Source organism: Zootoca vivipara, chromosome 9 (genome assembly GCF_965207765.1).
Source record: "Zootoca vivipara chromosome 9, rZooViv2.hap1.1, whole genome shotgun sequence".
In the NCBI taxonomy this organism is placed as follows: Eukaryota; Metazoa; Chordata; class Lepidosauria; order Squamata; family Lacertidae; genus Zootoca; species Zootoca vivipara.
Genome location: NC_142592.1, coordinates 39,310,990 through 39,318,239, shown reverse-complemented (window position 1 = coordinate 39,318,239; position 7,250 = coordinate 39,310,990).

Genomic DNA, 7,250 nt, shown 5'->3' with positions numbered 1-7,250 from the left:
TCAGCCCATTTGGAATGGCTGTAGAAAACTCTAGGCTGAAGTTTTACCCCCATTTAATCCAAGACAAGTTAATAGTGAGGTCGGTGGATTAAGTGATTTATACTGTTTGATATTCAGAATGGAGGATGTTACTTCATAAACATTATTCATCTGAGCTCCACTCACCATCTCCTACTATTGGGAAACTTATTTTTCCCCATGTGCTGCTGCTGCTGCTTTTGACTTGTACTACTTAGATTTGTGTAGTGTGATCTCTATGAGCCCGCATTTTTACTTGAAAGCATCGGTTTGTGTGTATAATGTGATGAGCTCAGAACAACACACTCATCGGCCAAAGTGGCATGATAATAGTGTTGCACGCCAGCCCAATCTCTGAGCGGTGCAAGATTCCAGGACTTTCAGGCACTTACCCATGGTTTGTGTTTCCTTTTGGAAATGAGGCACAGTGGAAATTGTGGTGTCTTTATGATATATGGTTTATTTACAGATCTATACAGCCTGAGTCTACGATGGAGGGGTTCACAGCATCAACACCCCAAAAGGGTCTTGTTTCTGCCATCATCAAACACCATGATCTCTGACCAATTTGTTGCTTTTCTTCTAGGTTACATCACACACACTCTCTACTCTAAACTCTGACTCTGTTGAGGGAGGGGGCACTAGCAATTAGCCGTCTCACACCAAGCCCCTTAATCCCTCTTAATGGCTCATCACCCAGGCTGTCACCTCATGCGAAGGTTAACTTGGCTTGATTAGATTTTAACACTTGCTGAATCCAGGGATTAATTGGGGGGGGGTCTGGGACCCACAAACCTATAACACCATCAAAGCTTTGAAGCTCAGATGTAAGCCTCACCTCTTCTGCCTAGAGGGAAAATCATTAGGAAGTTAGCAACAGTGCTGCTTCTAGAGTTTAGGAGGTAGAGGCTAGCTATATAAATAGGAAAGGTATTACACACCATACAATTCCGAGAAAGAATAGGATTCGTTCCATTATCACTGATTCTAATAAAGGACACAGTAATAACAATTTCATGCAGAGTTGCAGCTTGCCGCAACCTGCTGCCCTCCGGATGTTGTTGGACCTGCAGACTGGGCCTGATGGGAGTTGCAGTCCAACAGCATCTTTGAGCACCAGAGGTTGGGGAAAGCTTTTAACAACATCTTGATTCTGCATATACTTGAGATCCTCGCAGTAATTTTATTTAGGTTTTAAAAAGTGACTTTTTATTTTGTCTTCAGCTGTATTCTGCCTGATCTAGTTTCCATCTCTCTCTCTCTCTCTCTCTCTCTCTCTCTCTCTCTCTCAAACATATTACATTTTCAGGTTTAGGATTACTATCAAAAATTCCTTTTCCTAATTTAGCACTCAGACAATAAACTGATTCCAGCATCTAGCACAGCTCAGAGCACATTCCCCCTGGGACCATGCTACTTCCGATTCCAGGTAGGAGGGGTCACATTCTTTAGTGTTTAAAAATACTCTTGTGTATGAGGAATCTAGTATCTACTGTACATTTGATTTCGCTTTAGCATTAACAAGTAGGACTGTTGCAATGTGGAAGTACCCCTGTTTAGATTTCTGCTCACTCCATTCCATACCCTCTAAGCATGTTCAGTTCTCCTTGGACTGTTCTGGAGACCCCTCCCGCCAGCTCCTCACCCCCCCCCCCAAAAGTTATGTTAATCTTGGAACTGGCATCTCTTTCTTGTGCGTGGAAGGTACTATTTTGGATGCATGACAATTGGCAGCCAGAGGAATGAGTTTGCTGTTGGGATATATGACTAATAAATATTAATGCAGTGCCAGTTAAAACATGTTTCATAATTCCAGATTATTACATTCCCTTGGATTGCCCTAAATTGGGGTATTCTGCCTACCAATGTTTCCTGAAAGAAACATTCATTTATTGGTTGGGATTATTAGAACTATATCTTTGTCCATTGCTTTTTTGTACAACAAAGAAAACCCGGGTATTTTGAAAAATCACCACTACGTTTTATTATACATTGCAACCATACAGGAACATACGCTTCCTAGGAGTTTTTCTTGAGATTCCTGCCTTCTGTAGTGCTAATCATCAAAATTGAAAGGTAACATTTTACACAAAAATATTAATAAATGTCCAAATGTCATAGTACATATTTCCCAACATATGTATGTCCTCGTTCTTTTACTATAAAATATGAAAATGCAATAAAAATTGTTTTAAACATATCTGGGTATTGCTTGGATTTGATTATTCTTAAGGCTTACGCTAATTGCATGCTCCTCTCCATTAACTTCCTCATTTGGGATGGTCAGGGGTGGGGCTAAGGGTAGGCTTACTTATTGTTGTGGTTTCAGTATGTACCTTCAATCCTGTCATTTGCCCCTTTTGCCCTTGCTTCCAATGAGGGCTGGATCTAGACAAATTAAAAAAGCATTTCAGGAAAATGTGTTGTAAACTTCAAAGTGGGAAATCAAGTTGGTGAAAGACAGAACTCCACAGCGCCATCTGGTGTCACAGTGTTATAATACATACAAAACACTTTTTCTTTACCAGGTCTCCTGGGTTGTGTGCACATTAGGGTGGGCCACTGTTTCGGTGTGTTCATTTCTATACCTTTGTCCATGGAATGAACACATGCAATGTTATGCCTCCCAAATCAACCTTGATGTTTCCATCAAGGTGCTAGACAGGACGCATTCACACTGTGTGTTGTCGTTCCCTTCCCTCAGTTAGTACTTTCCTGCCCTCTGTAAATTCTGGAAATTTAAGATCCATAGTGAGCATGCGTGCACATATTTGTGCGTGTGTACACACCTCTTTCTAAAAAAATGTGGAACTATTTTTGCAGTTAAACTTTTTCAAATTACCAGATTCACACAAAACAGCAGTCTTATTTTTTTTTAAAAAAATAGATTGCTGTTTCCATTTCCAAGAGAGTGGAGGAGAGGCCTTCTTTGTCTCAGGACCTCACAGATCAAGTACTGTAAGTGAAAATTGGTCACTTCTCTATAAGCTGTATCAACAGGATGCATCATCCCCCCCCCCCACACACTCCAAGCCTTTGCTAAGCACGCATCTGTAGTTGCTCTCACTTGCTTTTAGAAAGCCATGCTGCTGGAAAGTTAACACACACATTTCCTTTAATACAATATTTTGAATATACCAGATTTGCATAAAAGACCAGTCAACCGGTGGCGCTGTGAGTTAAACCACAGAGCTTAGGGCTTGCCAATCAGAAGATCAGCTCCACAGTTCGAATCCCCGCAACAGGGTGAGCTCCCGTTGCTTGGTCCCTGCTCCTGTCAACCTAGCTGTTCGAAAGCACATCAAAGTGCAAGGAGATAAATAGCGGGAAGGTAAATGGCGTTTCCGTGTGCTGCTCTGGTACACCAGAAGCGGCTTTGTCATGCTGGCCACATGACCTGGAAGCTGTATGCCGGCTCCCTCGGCCAATAACGCGAGATGAGTGCCGCAGCCCCAGACTCAGTCATGACTGGACCTAATGGTCAGGGGTCCCTTTACCTTTACCTTTATGTTTGGAGTTATTTGCTTGCTTGAAAGGCAGTTTCTTTTCCTCTCTATTCCTTGCCTCTTGTACCTGCAAGGGCAATTTTTATTTTTAATACAGCTGTTTTTTGTGGAAGAGCAATTATGCACAAAACAGCTGTTTTAATGTTAGGCTTTTTTTAGAACTGCAAACATGGCTTCATCAACAACTGGTAGAAAAGGGCAGGTTGTATGCAACCTTTCCATTGGGCTGATGGAAACAAAATGGAAGAAGGAGGGCTGGGATTTTCATTGGGAAGACATTGGTTGGGGAGGAGGGTTTATCTCTCTCTCCTCACACTGTGCATTTCTGATGCCACAGATGCTGTTCAGACAACAAAGTGTGCATCAGTTGGGCCTTTAAGAATGTTTCTCTGCTATGGAATTCCTGAAGTTTGATGCAATCCAATTACTTTCAACAAGGTAAAATTTACAAGGAGCTTGTAAATATACTCTGAAAATACAAAGGTTTGCAGGTTCATTTTAACATTGGTGGGGGGGGGCAAGTTACCAGGGGGAGGGAACTCTCTAGATACTCCTTCCTCCACCAGCAAAAACGACAATACTGCAAGTGATCCATTGTATAGAAACTATACATTTCTAAATACAGTATGTAGCCTTGGGACTCAGCTACATTAGTAAAGAAAAAGTGCTTTATATGCATTATAACTGCGACACCAGATGGCGATGTGGAGTCCTGTCTTTCGCCAATGTGATTTCCCATAATAAAGTTTACAACACATTTTCCTGAAACACTTATTTGCTGTGCCTACGGTAGATCCAGCCTTGTACAGCTGTAGTCACATTCAACCCTGGCCCTAGTCTTTGGATATTATCTGGAAAGACCCCTTGACTTGCTAGAAACAATGATCTATTGGTTCTAAAAGGAAGGAGCACTGTGTCATTAGCCCAGACTCTCTGTACTGGTGATCATTTGTCACAGTCATTACAGTAATTTCCTCTCTGTTACGATCATATGTCTAGCCCGCTTTATTATCTTCATTATCACAGCTTCGCCACATATGCATGAAATCAGCTTCTGGCTTCCCACATTCCCAACAATGAGGCTAGAAGATCTTAGCTAGATGGTGGATGATTGGGTACCCACAAAAATAACTATACAGTAAACATTTAAATGGTCTACCTCCAGCCTCTGTCTACAACACTAACAGCTTCCCCACCTTACCCCCATGGATATTTACTCAAGAATTAAGTCTCAGTTTAATCAGGATTAGTCCCATGTAAGCATGTTTAGGATTGCAGGCCTTGAGTCCCAAATAGTGAGTGGCCAAGTTGTCTTAGCCACCAGCCAACATGCCCATTTTCTTTTGTGAATGGGTGGCAGATTGCAAGTTCAGTACTGTAGAAGCAAAGTACAAGTGTTCCAGGCAGGAAAGAGGGTAATGTTGCAACAGCAAGTTCTCTGGAGTACATTATGCCTTTATTACCATAACCGTATCACTATGGGCACCAAAAGTGCTAAGATAAATTATTTATGAGACACCCTCCCACAATTTGTCTATTGTACATGATCCATCTTTGGATACATGCTGAAGTGCTCTAACAGTGCATGCAAAAAAGTAACAGTATGAACAGTCTAAAACTGCCAATCTAAATATTGAATTATATAAACCTCCAGAGGAGGAATGACTCAGAGCTTCTGGCCTGGGCAGTCACAGGAGAAATAATTATGTTTACATGATGAACCAAACTGGGACTCAGGCTGTTATTATTTGCATCTCATATTATCTGTGCTGACCTGGATGCTCCATGGTAAACAGATGCATTTTAACAGCACAACATAAACTACATAAACTGTAGCCCAGGTTTGCTAACACATCCATTGAGCACTTCAGCTCAGCTCCATATCACTGACCCTAAAGAATAGCTGCTGCACTATACTGTTTCACATCTCCCATATGTCACAATGCTAGACCCATGGGAGGGAAGCTAGGTGGATTTCTTTTCTCCTGAATTTCATAGTCTGGATCCTTTTGTGCTTGTTGCTGGTTTCCACAAGGACATATTGGGAGCTCCCCATGAGACAAAGTCTTTGAAAATGAGAGCATCCAAGAAGCAGCATTCATATGATTATTAGTAATAGACTAGTAGCATTCACTCACAGATTTATACCGCAGAAAAGGTAAGTTTCTCATTTAAGTACTGGTAATGTATTTTTCTCATATGATTCAGACATCCCCTTTACTTTTTAAAACCCATAAGCACTAAATCCTTCATTGTTTTTTTTCGTAACATTTTCACTAATACCAGGTTTTAAACAACACAATCCCCAAGGAGTAGCAGCATATTAAGAGAATTTTAAATTGTATTTTGAATTTCCTCGCTTTGGAGCTATATTTATTAGAAGGGCTACTTCTGTCTCTTACCATGTTCATTCCCATTTTAACAGCTATGAAAAATGCTAGATCCGTAAAAGTTTTAGATGTAAAATGATCCAGCAAGGAGCAGCAGACTTCCTAAACGTCTTTACGCATACTGTAGCTACTTCAATGATCAATCAAAATGACTTTTAGTTTTGTGCATTATTTCAAATCCTTTTTAAGTGATAATTTTCCATCTGGACACGAAAGATGGAATATTAGCCTTCACAGGAGAGGCACCTATTCCTACACTTTCCCACTTCTCATTTTTTAAAAAAAAACAAAACAGGTGGCTACCGGTAGATGTTTGCTCCTGCACAAGATGGGTCCAAAACAAAGCTTCTGAAAAAAACAAAATATATAATCCTGTCACCTGTTTCCTTTTATCTATTCTTTGTTGTTATTGCCCTTTTTTCTTAATATTGCTTTTTCATTCTTTCTTAACTGTAATTGTTAAGTGCTTTGTTATTGTTCCAGTTCGTAAAGTGCTTTGTTTAATCATGTTGTCCCCACTTTGGCAGCAACAATGACCCACAGAACAAAACGAGTGTTTTTTAAAAAATATTTCAGTTCCTACATCTCCAGTGCCTTGTGCCTGCATTTCCTTGACTCAGAAGAAATATCAATGCACCTCAAATATCTACGCAAAATGGTCGCCTTGTTTTCAGGCAAGACCTTGAGCACCTAGAATAATTAGGTGATTTCTACCACTGCCACCCCTGCTGTGATGATGTAATACTGATGAACCTCCTCTGTTGAATATATATGCCCAGCTGAATTTATTGTGTTGGTTTTGCTTGGCAATTATTTAAATATCCTTAGTAAAGATCTTTATTAGCCTATTGCTTTTTCCTAGGTGGGCACAGTGAGTTGGGAAAATTTCTTCTCTTGGGAATTGCATCCCTTTGTGTTGGGATTGTGAAATAAACAAACTTGGCAACACTCCCAGATGGCAAGTATACCTGCTTCCCTGTTTTTTTAAAAAATAATTTTTATCGGCTTTACAAATACAAAATACAAATAAACAGAGAATAAAAAGTATATCTATATAAAGTGATTATCTGAATCTCAAGACTTCCCCCCCATCCCCTCCATCTACTACTGCATATTCATCCATACTCCAATTTCTATATCAAACCGTATTATCCATTGTAATTTTTACACTACAAGTGAAATCAAAATCGTGTCTTTGTTTCCATCTGCTTACAATGGTCTCCTACATAACTTATAATCCCCCCCCTCTTTTATATAAAAAAATTGCCCTCTTGGTTTCTGAGTTTTCCAGTCAGTTTTGCCATCTTTGCATAGTCCATAGTGCTTCCCTGACATT